Source organism: Nymphalis io, chromosome 3 (assembly GCF_905147045.1).
Source record: "Nymphalis io chromosome 3, ilAglIoxx1.1, whole genome shotgun sequence".
NCBI classification, from domain to species: domain Eukaryota; kingdom Metazoa; phylum Arthropoda; class Insecta; order Lepidoptera; family Nymphalidae; genus Nymphalis; species Nymphalis io.
The window spans coordinates 1637456-1650479 of record NC_065890.1 but is presented as its reverse complement, the minus strand read 5'-3'; the positions used below and the strand labels follow the sequence as shown (position 1 = coordinate 1650479).

General features: G+C 31.6%; 1 protein-coding gene across 4 annotated transcripts in view; it reads left to right on the top strand.

Annotated features, from left to right (window-relative positions):
* LOC126781287 (uncharacterized) overlaps positions 1 to 13024 on the top strand; it is a 68970-nt gene that overhangs the window by 47820 nt on the left and 8126 nt on the right. For 2 of the 4 annotated variants that reach the window (XM_050506193.1, XM_050506191.1), the window contains exon 1: positions 200 to 434. The exons of 1 other annotated variant lie outside the window; for it this stretch is intronic. The gene's annotated coding sequence lies outside the window, so the exon portion shown is untranslated. Of the gene's footprint in view, positions 1 to 199; positions 435 to 13024 lie in introns of those variants that run through there. One more of the 4 variants, XM_050506192.1, reaches the window with a different exon arrangement.

Below are 13024 nucleotides of genomic sequence, written 5' to 3'. Positions count from 1 at the left end.
TCGGTACTATATAGGTGATTATCAAATGATATATATATACACATCATTCTGGATTTAAATATTAAAAAAAAAGTTATATGTTCATCCCTGACTGCATTCAAAAGGCAACTTACCCATTTGTTATCAGAACGTTGCAGCCCTACGTTAGACGGTAATGCTGCGTTTGCAATACCAATAATTTAGTATGTCTCGTGAACGCGCTCGAAGCGGACGTGTTAAGTAACCAGCGTCCGATACAGATTCAACACGGTCGAACTTAACACGGATTAGTTATCACAAAAACGTTTGAAATTCCTAAACTTGTGGCAGTTTAAAACAAAGTGTGTGTTTCGAAACGTGATTTAGTTTCGTTACGGGGATAATTTCGTTGCAGTAGCACAATTGTTTTGCTATGGTAACATACGACAAATATGGTATTCCCGTAACCATATTTGGTGTGTATTTTAATTTTTATTAACTGTAACGTCATATACACTACGATAGCAGTTTCGTATTAAAATTAATTGAGGAAATTAAATATTATTTTATATTATTTATTTATACTTAAAAAAAAATTTAAACTTTTCCTTTTGATAGTTGCTAAACTATGAATCTCGCTCCCGTAATAACATTCTTCGAGACTTCAAATAATATCGTAACTATACTTAGCATAAATTACTTGCTGCGAACGTAATACCTTTGAAAATATCTTTAGAGATATTCGTAGAGAACTTAAAATCGTAATCGTATTTTATATTAAAACCTTATATTAAATGATTCAGCACTGAAAGGAGTCTTCACATTTTATAAACGATTTCATCGCGAGCGTCGAATCATAAATCTATTACATTAATTTTAACTCTTTTATTGAAAAATATTATGAATCGTAATGCTATGATAAATATTTTTACATTATAATTATTGGTGGTTTTTGTGCGTTTCTTTTTGCAACAACGAAGCATTTGCGAACTGAATTGATTAAATTCGAACATGTTCAATGATCCTTAACCGTTATGTAAGTAACCAATTAAATTCTGCCCTGTACGATTTGAATAATATTAGCATATGATTCGGACCGTCTAGAACATTACATATGAGGATTAAGAGTAGCAAATAAAAACGAAAAAGTTTATTTGAACGAACTGAGTTCGCTACTTTTGTTGGATAAATGTGTTTAGAAATTAGTCAAAATGTACATGCATACCTTTCCTGAAATTACTGAAATTAAATGTTCTGTTTCTATATAAACAATAAATTCAATCGCGGTTCGATAATCTTTGAAAAATATAAAAAAATAGTTATTAAAATCCGAAGTGCGTAGATTTTAAAACTACAATTCACAATTATTATCCTCAGTACGATATACTATATAGTATTCTAAATTATTACAAACTATAAATATCATTAACTGAATTTAATATTTAACTAAACTTAAACGAGAGCTACACAGCATTTAGAATTCAACATCCGAGACTCATAGCTTTTCCGTCTTTTGAAAACCTATATTGGACTTTTTGGAATTCTGCAGAATGTCAAGAAGTCATTTCTCATTAGCACAAACTGTGGACGCAACGCATTCGCGATATAGGTCACTACTACAGTGATGACTGAAACGGCTGGCATTCTCAGTTCGTATTAAAGGTTTCATAATTATAATACGTATTTTTGAAATATGACTTTTCATAATAAAAAAAAAAACGTTAAAATTAACTTGACTTTTACACATGGTAGGCTTATAATTTTTGGTAGGTAGTTCCTAATTTTTTACATAGTTATTTTTTTTTTTATATAGTAGGTGGACCGGTTTTGAGGCCGACTGATGGTAAATAGTCAGCATCGCCCATTGGCGTCATAAGAAATATTAACCATTCCTTACATCGTCAATGCGTCTTCAGTCTAGGGAACCAAGACGTACTTTGCGCCTGTAATTACTGGCTCCGATTTGAAGGGTGACTGAGTCAGTCACCAGTCTAACAGAATAATACTAAGTGTAATTGCTTGGCGGTAGAATATGTAGTCCGGTCGGGTGGGCTCGCAAAAAGCACTGCCACCAAGTGGTATGTTATATTTATTTCTAGTACGTATAAATAAATAACTTTCTCGATTTTTAAATATTATCATGTACAAGATGTTATATAACAACAGATTTTGATATAATAGGCCTTGACCTCGGGGCGGTACTGCAAAAAAAAGATTTTACGTTCCGTCATATTGTCTCTACACATGACACTGGTTCATATTGCGAATCAAAATTTTGATTTAACGATAAAATTTTGTTAGTATTCCATATATGTATACTTATATATATACAGTAATAGCCTGTGAATATCCCACTGGCTAAGGCCTTCTCTCTCTTTTTGAGGAGAAGGTTTGGAGCTTATTCCACCACGTTGTTCCAATGCGGGTTGGTGGAATACACATGTGGCAGAATTTTAGTGAAATTAAACAAAGCGGGTTTCTTCACGATGTTTTCCTTCACCGAATAGCACGAGATGAATTATAATCACAAATTAAGCACATGAAAAGTGGTGCTTGCCCGGGTTTGAACCCACGGTCATTGGTTAAGATTCACGCGTTTTTATCACTGGGCCATCTCGGTATTCTTATATATATATATATATTATAATTAAAACTATCATATATGTACGTATTGCCGAGATAGTCCAGTAGCTAGAACATGCGAATCTACTACTACGAAACTACTTCAAACCCTATACCACATACGCACATGAAATGATGGCCTCACTTCATGTGCGTAATTTGTATGTGATTATAGTAATTCATTTCCCGCTCGATTAAGGAAAAAATCGTGAGGACGTGCCAAATAATATTTCGCCATATGTGTATCCATCAAGCCGCAGTGAAGCAGCGTGGTGGAATAAGCTACAAACTTACTACTCAAGTATTCATTAATTTCATTCAGTATTCATTGTATTTCATATTTCATTTACATAATAATCGATATTACAAAAATAAACTAGATTCGCAAATAATAAAAGCATTAATTAAAAGGTACTGTTTAATAGATAACCCTCATTACTTTGCATACTAAGTATATATATTTTAATGATGAAAAATGAATATTTTGATGGTAGTCATTATTTATAAGAATTCATTTGTATTCAATTCATAATTTATGTAAATAATGTGTTTGTATGCTTTCTAATAAAACAATACATGTAACAATCGTGAAAGAAAGGTTCCTTTATTTCTGCTGTCACGTTTCAACCGATCTTACTTATTAGTGTAATAATAACAGTGACTTTAAGTTACTTTAGGGCTATGCTGTAAGAAGAAACGCGAAGCTCATCGCAAATAACGGTCGTGAAATATCAAAGTGACATGCGACATTGACCATAATAATTTTAACATTTTAAGAATACACTCATCAAAATAGTATATCACCGTAAATTGGTTGTCAACGTTTCACGTGTGAGTAATGAAGTGACTTCTGAAAGAATAGCACTGCTGACATTGAGTTAATAAAATTACTTATTTATAAACATTGCCTAGTGGATGATTAGATAAACAATGCTGTCTTCTTCTTTCGAATGTCAAATCAATAATGACAGAAAGAGAGGAATCAGTGTTTAACTAAACAGCCGCTAAGCTACGTTTATTTATAAAGCCATATTTTAAACTGAAACTTGTTGACAGTAAATTTCAATAATTTCATATATATATTAAATATCGTCTAGACAAAATCAAATAGCGATCGTCGATTTATTTTGTAAAAAAGACCATAATATATGTATATAAATTATCATGTATATCAATAGCTTACTAATAACGGGATCAACAATTAACAAATTGTATTCAATAATTTAGACGAATGCAAAGTTCGAAATTATACCGACAATAACTGTCGAATGCACTTTTTCTAGTACCTCTGTTTATTGCATTCGAGTTTCAAATTAAACCAATATAATTATTAGTATACAATAATTTCCTATATTTAATAATGCGTAGCGTAATTTTTTTTTTTATTTATTATTTATATAGTTATACTATCATTCAACATTATGTCATGTATATCATGTAGTATTATTTTTAGGTTTCCGTAACCAAAGATTGGAACTTTACTACTAAGCCTGCGACTACATGTCTCTCTATCTGCCATTGACTCTGTATCTTTGGAACCGTAATAGCTAGTTATTTGAAAATTATCATATAAAAAAATACCAAAACCGAAGTTAATAAAAGTATATTTTATTATTTGATTAACAATCGAATATAATTGAAAATTTATTGGCAGCGAATAGACCAATAACGATCGCAGTTATTTAATGAATAACTGAGGAGTAATTCATTCGGACTAAGGAGTCGGACAAGTTATAGTCGTAAATATTTTTGGTTCGTTATTGCGGAATAATACTTGAACTGGTGCTTTCGTCGTTTCGGTTTTGAAACATTCCTAATTTTATCTTTAATAGCATTTGATACGAGGAAATTAAAATCATTTTAGATCATTATTGTGGACGTAGATACAGACGACTTCTGGTCAATATAATACGTATTAATCATTTTGTATGGTAGTAAAAATGATTTTCCTCTTACGTATTTGATGATTACTTTATGATTCGTCTTATATAATACAATTAAATCCCCTGCTAAACTTTTCGTTTATAGTACACCGCTGTCACCACATTCGACAGAGTCGCTAACTTTTCTACGTTTCTTATATACCTAATTAATTTGAGCTGAAACAGAATAGATGTACATATATATTAAGTCGTCTCGTGTCTTTCGTCGATATTCCATAATGTTTGCAAAGTTTCCAGTTTAAACTTAATTAAAAGTTAATATATATACAGACTTTATATACTTATTACTCATTATACAGATTCGGATTTCCCATTCAGTGATAACGAAAGCTTATAATACCTGAGCACTATGCAGATTATCGCCTCAAAAATTTATTTATCGAGGAAATCAAATCAATCATGTTATTTAATTAAAACATAACAGTATTCTAGATATTTCTATATCGATAATAATATTTATGAAAACAAATGTAATTGATAACTCGGTGAATATTTTTAACATTTGAAACTAATATTTCGCAGCAACGACCTTACCTAAAAGCTACATATAACGATAACTGTTATATGTGTCATAGAATTATCTGAATCATCTTTCGGTTTAATTCTTTTACGCTTTAAAAGATGGCCAAGTGAGCCGAGGTGGCCCAATGGTTAGAACTGAGTTCCTATGTGCTTAATTTGTATTTGTTGGTGAAGAAAAAGTCAAGATAAAACCTGTATGTGTCGGAAGCAAACAACGTCCACTACACGGAGGCTATGGAGAGGCAGCGTCCTGGAATAAGCTAATAAACCTCCTAATATTAGATGAAATCTTACACATTAAGGGGACAATTACTATTTACTTTAAAAAAAAAGCTGCTTCTATATGTGTTTTACTATGCAGGAAAAGATTTAAAACAATTATTTATTTAAATGTTTTGAAAGTGTCTGTACGTCGATTACGCGGAAAAAGTGATCATTTATAAAAATCACGTGGATAGCCCTTTAATGTATTAAAAAACTTTATGATCCATATACTTAATACATACTAGCTCGCTATATACCTATACGTCTACCGCCTATATTATATTTTATTTCGTTCAGTTTTATTACTCTTAAACAATAGCTCAGAACGTGATGTTCTAAAAATCGACTTAAATATGGACCGTCTATATTGAGATGTGACATTTGACAACGAGAACAAACATTGCTCGATGCCTCACGATCTTACAGTTCTCGTCTCTGAGGTAGTGATTTTAGTAACAATAAATATGTATTAAAGTTTTTTTTTTATAGAATAGGAAGGCTGACGAGCGTATGGGCCACCTGATGGTAAGTGGTCACCAAACGCCCTTAGACATTGGCATTGTAAGAAATGTTAACCATCGCTTACATCACCAATGCGCCACCAACCTTGGGAACTAAGATGTTATGTCCCTTGTGCCTGTAATTACACTGGCTCACTCACCCTTCAAACCGGAACACAACAATATCAAGTACTGCTGTTTTGCGGTAGAATATCTGATGAAAACAATAATAAAAAAAAAAACAGAACGAGAAAAATACTCCTCTTACCTTAAGGAAGTGTGGAGCTTAATCAATCGCGCAATTTCCTCCGACACATGTAAGTTTTCTTCCAAGGTTTCCCTTTATCACCGAACGAAAGATGTATTTATAAATATTTTTTACATCAAGTACTCGAAAACTGGCAGGTGTTTCCCGGGTAACGAACGCGCGATCTTTGATTAAGTTCGTGTTCTATCAACTTTTTTTTCTGTTTTTTTTTTAACACTGGAAAAACGCATTACGCGTTTCCCCCACGGGAACAGTGGGGGAAAGGCGGTGTCCAAGGCGCCGGGTGGTAGCGGTGCTACCCTTTCCGTCTTAACGAGGAGCGCCACGGGATCGTTTGCGCATGCTACCGTGACGCTCCGTGAATCTTTGCTTTTGCAAGTTTTTTATATCTTATATACATTATATCTTTTTCAAAAATATATCAAAGATTAGCTTTAATATACTTAGCGAATATAGTTTTACAACAAAATATAGTAAAAAATTTCACATTAATAAATAAACTGTGAAACAAACTTCACATTTCACACACTTGGTTGCCACGTCATAAAGTTGTCGACATTAGCGCATCGCAAACGATAAAGTCCATTGAAAACTCTAAAACATACAATAATGGCTATGGTTTCAGTTACTTTCCCTAATTTCAATTTACCGTAACCCGCCGGTGTTGTCATTTAAACAATTTTAACGAGAACATAAATTCCACGCCCATGTCAATATTTAGGTCGGCCGAGTGCCTCGAAGGCCTGGCGAGTCCATTCGGAGCCTAGGTATCTATTTATAGCTGGTAGAACGCGGCTGGTGCTACGCGAAATGCTTATTTACTTGAGATCTTTATAGCAAATTCCTTATTTGCAGCTTTGCGTGCTAGAGATATATATTTTAGTGCATAAAGTCCGGTTATCGTTGGTACGCTTGTTGACGAACTATCAGAACTACGTTTATTATATTTGATATAAACAGCGCCTGATAATAAAATTGAAAAATTAATGATCCAGAATTCTATACGATTAAAATCAAAGAGTCAATAAACTTATAAAATCTACTAAAAACCAATATTTATCGTATTGGGTTATTTACTTAACTTAATGCGAAATCCGATACAAGAATCGAAAACAGGTATTTTAGAAGTTATTCAGGTCACTGACTTGTTACTGCTTTTATAAATATTTGGATTACCTTACATATAACATTATAGCAAAAAAATCGCGTAAATTAATCTTTTAATTTGTATTGTTTAGAGTTAGACCTTCTAAACCAACGTCAGTAAATTACTGCGAAACAGCGTACATCATCTAGGTCAATGTTCCATACATGATTATTTCGCTCGACGTCTTCGAACTGGGGCATATAAAAGAAGATTTACGGCGATTAAAATTTTTCAAAACTGAAATATTAATCTCAAAAATCGAAATACACCATTATTTATTATAAACATATTTATATACATGACTTCGTTGCAAACATTATGATTTCATTTCGAATCTATCGAAATTATCCCATAAAGTTACATTAACTAATTCCTTATATATTTTGTTTATGTTCTAGAAGTAGACATCACAATATAATATTTAAGTCAACTTTGATGAGACCTTTGATCTTATGACTCTATTGAAGTTTCAATAGACTTTAGGAAATTTATATTACGCTAGATGAAATTTATTAAAAATTGAATTTTCCGGAAAATATTAAAATAATTAACAATTACAATAATTTGATATCTATTTTTAAATATAATTCCCCATTCAACTTATGAAATGAAATACCTGAAGTAAAAATATCAATTTCAAATCTCTTGTTAAATACGGTGCAATTTGTTATTTAGATACAGTGTTCTATAAAATAGTCAACAACTCAATTAGAACAAATTTAAACGCGTTAGTAATTAATTGAAAGTTATACCCAGACGTTTTTGGTTTTAGACAAAATGATCATAATAAAGTAAAAGGACTGAGATTAATAAGCATCGGGTTTCAAAGAAACCGCCACCCGCGGGCCACAGTTGCGACACTAGTGTAGCGAGACAATGGACAGTAAATATTAGATTATGCGCCTGTCTCCGCAATCCCGACTTCATTAAATCTCGCCCACGGCTGCCCTCTATCGGCTAAACCTGTAGGCGGCGTGGTTTCTAATTTGAAATGGCCAAACCTAACTTCGAATTTATCCATTTCTTCGATCAACTCCTGTCGTGTGATTTAAATTTTGAACGCTGACATACAAGTTGAGATTTGCTCTGTCGGTGATATTAAACATGCCAGATTAAATACGATTTGATGTACAATATTACATTACATAAATTATTACAATGTTTTTTTTTTTTTTTTTTTTCTCTTCGCCGGGCGGGCAAATGACTCTACTCCAATTGATGGTAAGTGGTAGTAGAGTCCAAACGCGACGACGATAATTTATATTCTTAATTATTGGTTATACATTTGATTGTTTCATATTTATATAGAAAGTATTATATAATGATTATAATTATGAACAGATTATCTTTCTCAGAAATCAAATTACGAAGCCTAATCATAACACGTGTAATTAATGTATCTATTATTATCAAATTCTTTACACTATCTTTCAATAAATGAATTAAATGATTTTAGATAAGATCAAACTTTATAACTTCTACGATATATTTTTTATTTGTTTTGATTTCGTCATCGACATGCGTATACGTCATCGACATGCGTATACGTCATCGACATGCGTATACGTCAGTATCAACAGATGAGCTATAACACCTGTAATAGTTCATCTTTGAACATAACTGTGTTGGTTATAAATAAATAAATATTGCATATTCATGAGGGAGTTTGTCTATTTTTATGCTATGAATAATGTTCCAATGATTGTGTTCATTCCGGTGTTACCGGTTAGTCTCGACAAGTAATATATTAGATGATTTGCTTTAGTCGTCACAACAATTGAACTTGCTAATGAAGCTTACCAGACCGTAGGATTTAGACACCATTTAAATCCGATTTGTCTCTAGTGGACGCCAATCTAGATCTTATCTTTAGCGGATTAAATCATATGATCGTGTGTAGTTAAAAGTTCAGCTCACGAGCAGTGTCACCGGTTGCAAGGCATACTACCCGCCTACTTCGTACATTGCTCTATCGGGGAAAGCTGTTTCGACTTTTGCAATCTTGTTCTCACAAGTGTATTGTGGAGTCTGCAAGGACACACACTAAGGCCTAAACTATTCGTTATGTGTATGAAAGTGACTTATAATCCTTAGATACCGTAGTTATTATTATAACAAAGATGCTCCAGCGATAGTATCTTCTCGTAAGATAAATATTAGTTGTTATTGTTTTTAATTATAACGCAAGGTCGAAGCCCGCTCACGTGAATAGCACTGTGGCGCTATGGCCATTCGGAAATAACTCGAAACTTTTGTTTGATTTATTCCGAGCATTGCATTGCCAGTATTAATACTATAACAAGTTAATCTGTTATTTAATATTATATCTTTCGAATAATATCTATTTCTATCATACATGCGTTTTATATTTGACTTAAATAAATTTTTAATCTAGCATATTACACTTAAAACATGCAATAATTATTATGCATATTCAAAGTCCGCTATTTAGATCGTAAACAGTACTCACAGTTAATGTCAACAAACTTGAATATTCGAACCCGGGTCACGATTACACTCGCGGCCACTTCCTCTCGCCCCACTCGTGTATGCATGTAGTTAGGTTCTCACTATACAACTTATCTATAGATAACACAAAGTAAGCCCATGATTAATATTATCTTGGGTTCACGATTGCAGTTTAAAAAAAACCAGTAGTTACACCTAAAAAGTCAAATGAAGGGTTTTTATAAATATTTAAATGATTTCTTAAAAAGATTTTGCTTTGATTACATTCTAGTTCAAGACATAAAATATTCAATGACAACAACTATAAATTTATGCCCTTACATGTATATTACGAGTTAAGTAACAAACAAATTAATTTGTCTTAAATACAATTTAATTTTATACCATATTATTATTATTATATGTGTATATAGCCAAAGGGAAGTTCAGTGACCCTACATATTTTAGAATAATTAAATAATCAAACTTGTATTATTAAAGAGCGTCAACTATGTTTCTACCAATATTAACTTGACATTAGCTCATACTTTATAAATCACTTAATGACATCAACACTAAAACAGTATCTGATCACGTTTTCTTCTTCATCATAACTCTGTTTCACTTTCAATTTATTATTAAAATCAAAATTACAAACATTTCTCATAATTTCTCAAATTAATGTTAAAAGTACACGTAATTAAAATCGATTTCGATCGTAATTATTCAAGAGATATCAATAATTCTCGTATAATATGGAAGTGTACTGTGCTCGCGTTTATATATAGATATGTCATTGTGGTTGGAATGTTGCAATATTGGGGATAGGATTCGAACCGCAAGCTATTGCATAATCGTGGTCCAATCAATACTCTATTGTAACATTAAATTGTTGGAAACAACGTCTCGAATGATAATATTTAGTGGTGTTCAAGTGAGAAATGAAGTATTTTATAATATCACATTATTAGCTTCGAGTCGAGGTTTCGCCCGTATCGTATTTGCTCATTTTCACAGGAGCGTACTTTATCTTTTCTATGAATTATTGTGCAATGCTAAATTCCGAACTCGTCAGTAAAATCGCAAATCATATTTATTATGTTACGTATGTATACGTCGATTAAGTTATCGTATCTGCTCGTTATTTTTTTTTAAATTTATGTAATCAATGTCGCATGTCAACACATTCCAAATTTTTCAGATAGAAATGTATAATTAATTATAATTTGTTCTATAGAACAATTAACGACAGAATCATTTCTTCTTCCAATATTTTTTATTTAATGGGAAAATATTTCAATACTATATGAACATATATTATTGAATGAATATATATTAATATGATATATTACACTATTTTATTTTAATTGCCATTATAGTTTTTCTTTACTTAGTATTTTATTTAACACACTGAAATGTAACTCGAGAAAACAATGTCTAAATTTCAAGCAATACAATTATATATAGTTCGCAAATTCTTTAAAATGTGAAAAATTAAACATATAAATAATTCATCATGACGTTGTACTGAATAAGATGAAGAAAAACTTGAGAATTATTCTCGTAACCATTATAACATAAAACGTAAAATGGTAGACGCAGTTAGTTTCGCATTTTCTCGTTGATACGTACATTTGTGACGTTCTATTGATAAAACATTCGCGAGCTATCGACCCGACTCGAGTTTAATAGTCTCGTAATTGAAAGTTAAGCGAAATTACGTTTTATTCTTTAGTTTAATTACGTAAATAAAGATATAAATGGTAATAGCTTTGAACTTATTATAAGCGAATCAACCGCGCCAGCCAGTGAGGTTAATTTATTTCTATTCGTCATTCTAGCGGTTAAGAGTTCGAGTATTAAAATATTAATTTTATCTTTTATTATAGTATTGTGTTGTTAGAATAATATTATTTCAAAATTTCTTTACCTAATCAATAAATAAATTGCCTAAGGTTCATAACGATGAATAAATTATATTAAACTATTATAATCTCGCGTCTATTTAATAATGAAGTTGTCGTTTGAATTTTACTTAATGCGTAAATCATAAAAGATATTTCTAAGAAACTGGTCCACACTTCTGTGCGACCCAGGGGTGTCTAGCGGGTTGAGTCTAGCGGTGCAGAGGCAATAGTGCCAGCGTCTTGGGTACAATACCACAGGACAATCTTTAAGACGGCGTGTTTTTGCTTTAAATTTGTAATGTGTATTTTGTTCTTTTTATTTTTATTTTGTATTTTATAAAAATGTGTGTACATAAAGTATGTAAACTGTAATTATTATTTTTTATAGTAAATCATTGGAAATATTAAAAATTAAAATTTACTGCAAAGCAATGAAAATTTCACGAAAATCTTAGAACATAATCTCGGCTTGCAAAGCAATTTAAATCTGAAGAAGAATCTACAGCATGGCTATATCGCTTCTGTGTTGTATACTCTTCACTGACTTATTTGGGTGTAATTATTATTCCGCTGTTAGTTGGCTTAACACAATTTCTTGTCATTACAAGATATTAACAAGATAAGATGTCGAGTTAAAATAATAATTAGTGCAAACAATAAGATACTGTGGCGTCTGATATCGAATGAGCACTCAGTATAATAAAGCTTGATACTGATGCTTCGAGTTCTATTTCTTGTCTCTTTGAACCTTATATCTGGCTAGTTTTTTTTTTTTTAGTATAAAAAAATTGCCTATTTTCTTCTTACCCAATTTCGTCAAAATCGATTTAGTGCTTAAGCCTTCACAGACATACGCACAGAGTTACTTCATTTATAATTTTATTATATGTTAATCACAGCTTCATATTACAATTTATTTTAACATGACACAGCACCCATGACATTTTTACGATATTTAAAGCTAATATGACTGTGGTATATTTATTGTAACTGTTCTGCGCAATTAAAACTTCGCCTGCATTACCGCTCTTCCCCTCTTGGTCACAGCGTGATGTTTTGTCTATGACCTTTCTCAATAAATGAGTTGTGTAAAGTAAAAAAAAAAATTAGTCCCATAGATTTTGAGATTAGCACGTTTAAACAAACTCTTCTATAATATGTAGGATTTGTTATGCTAAATAAATAATCAGTTACACTTGTGTAAAAATTTAAATTTATTTTAATTGTAACTAGTTTTATGTAATGTATGTTAAGTAACAGCGCCGTATGCTAATTTCTCAGCTACACGTTATCACAGTATCTCAGACGTAGCTATTGACCCATTGGTGTATCGAGATCGACCAATTAGTTTTTGTCCAGTGATATCTTTAAGCAGCGTTCCAGTGGTTTCTTGTTCAAAATGAATTTTAATTTTCTTTTTTCTAATTGGCAACATTTGAATGTTA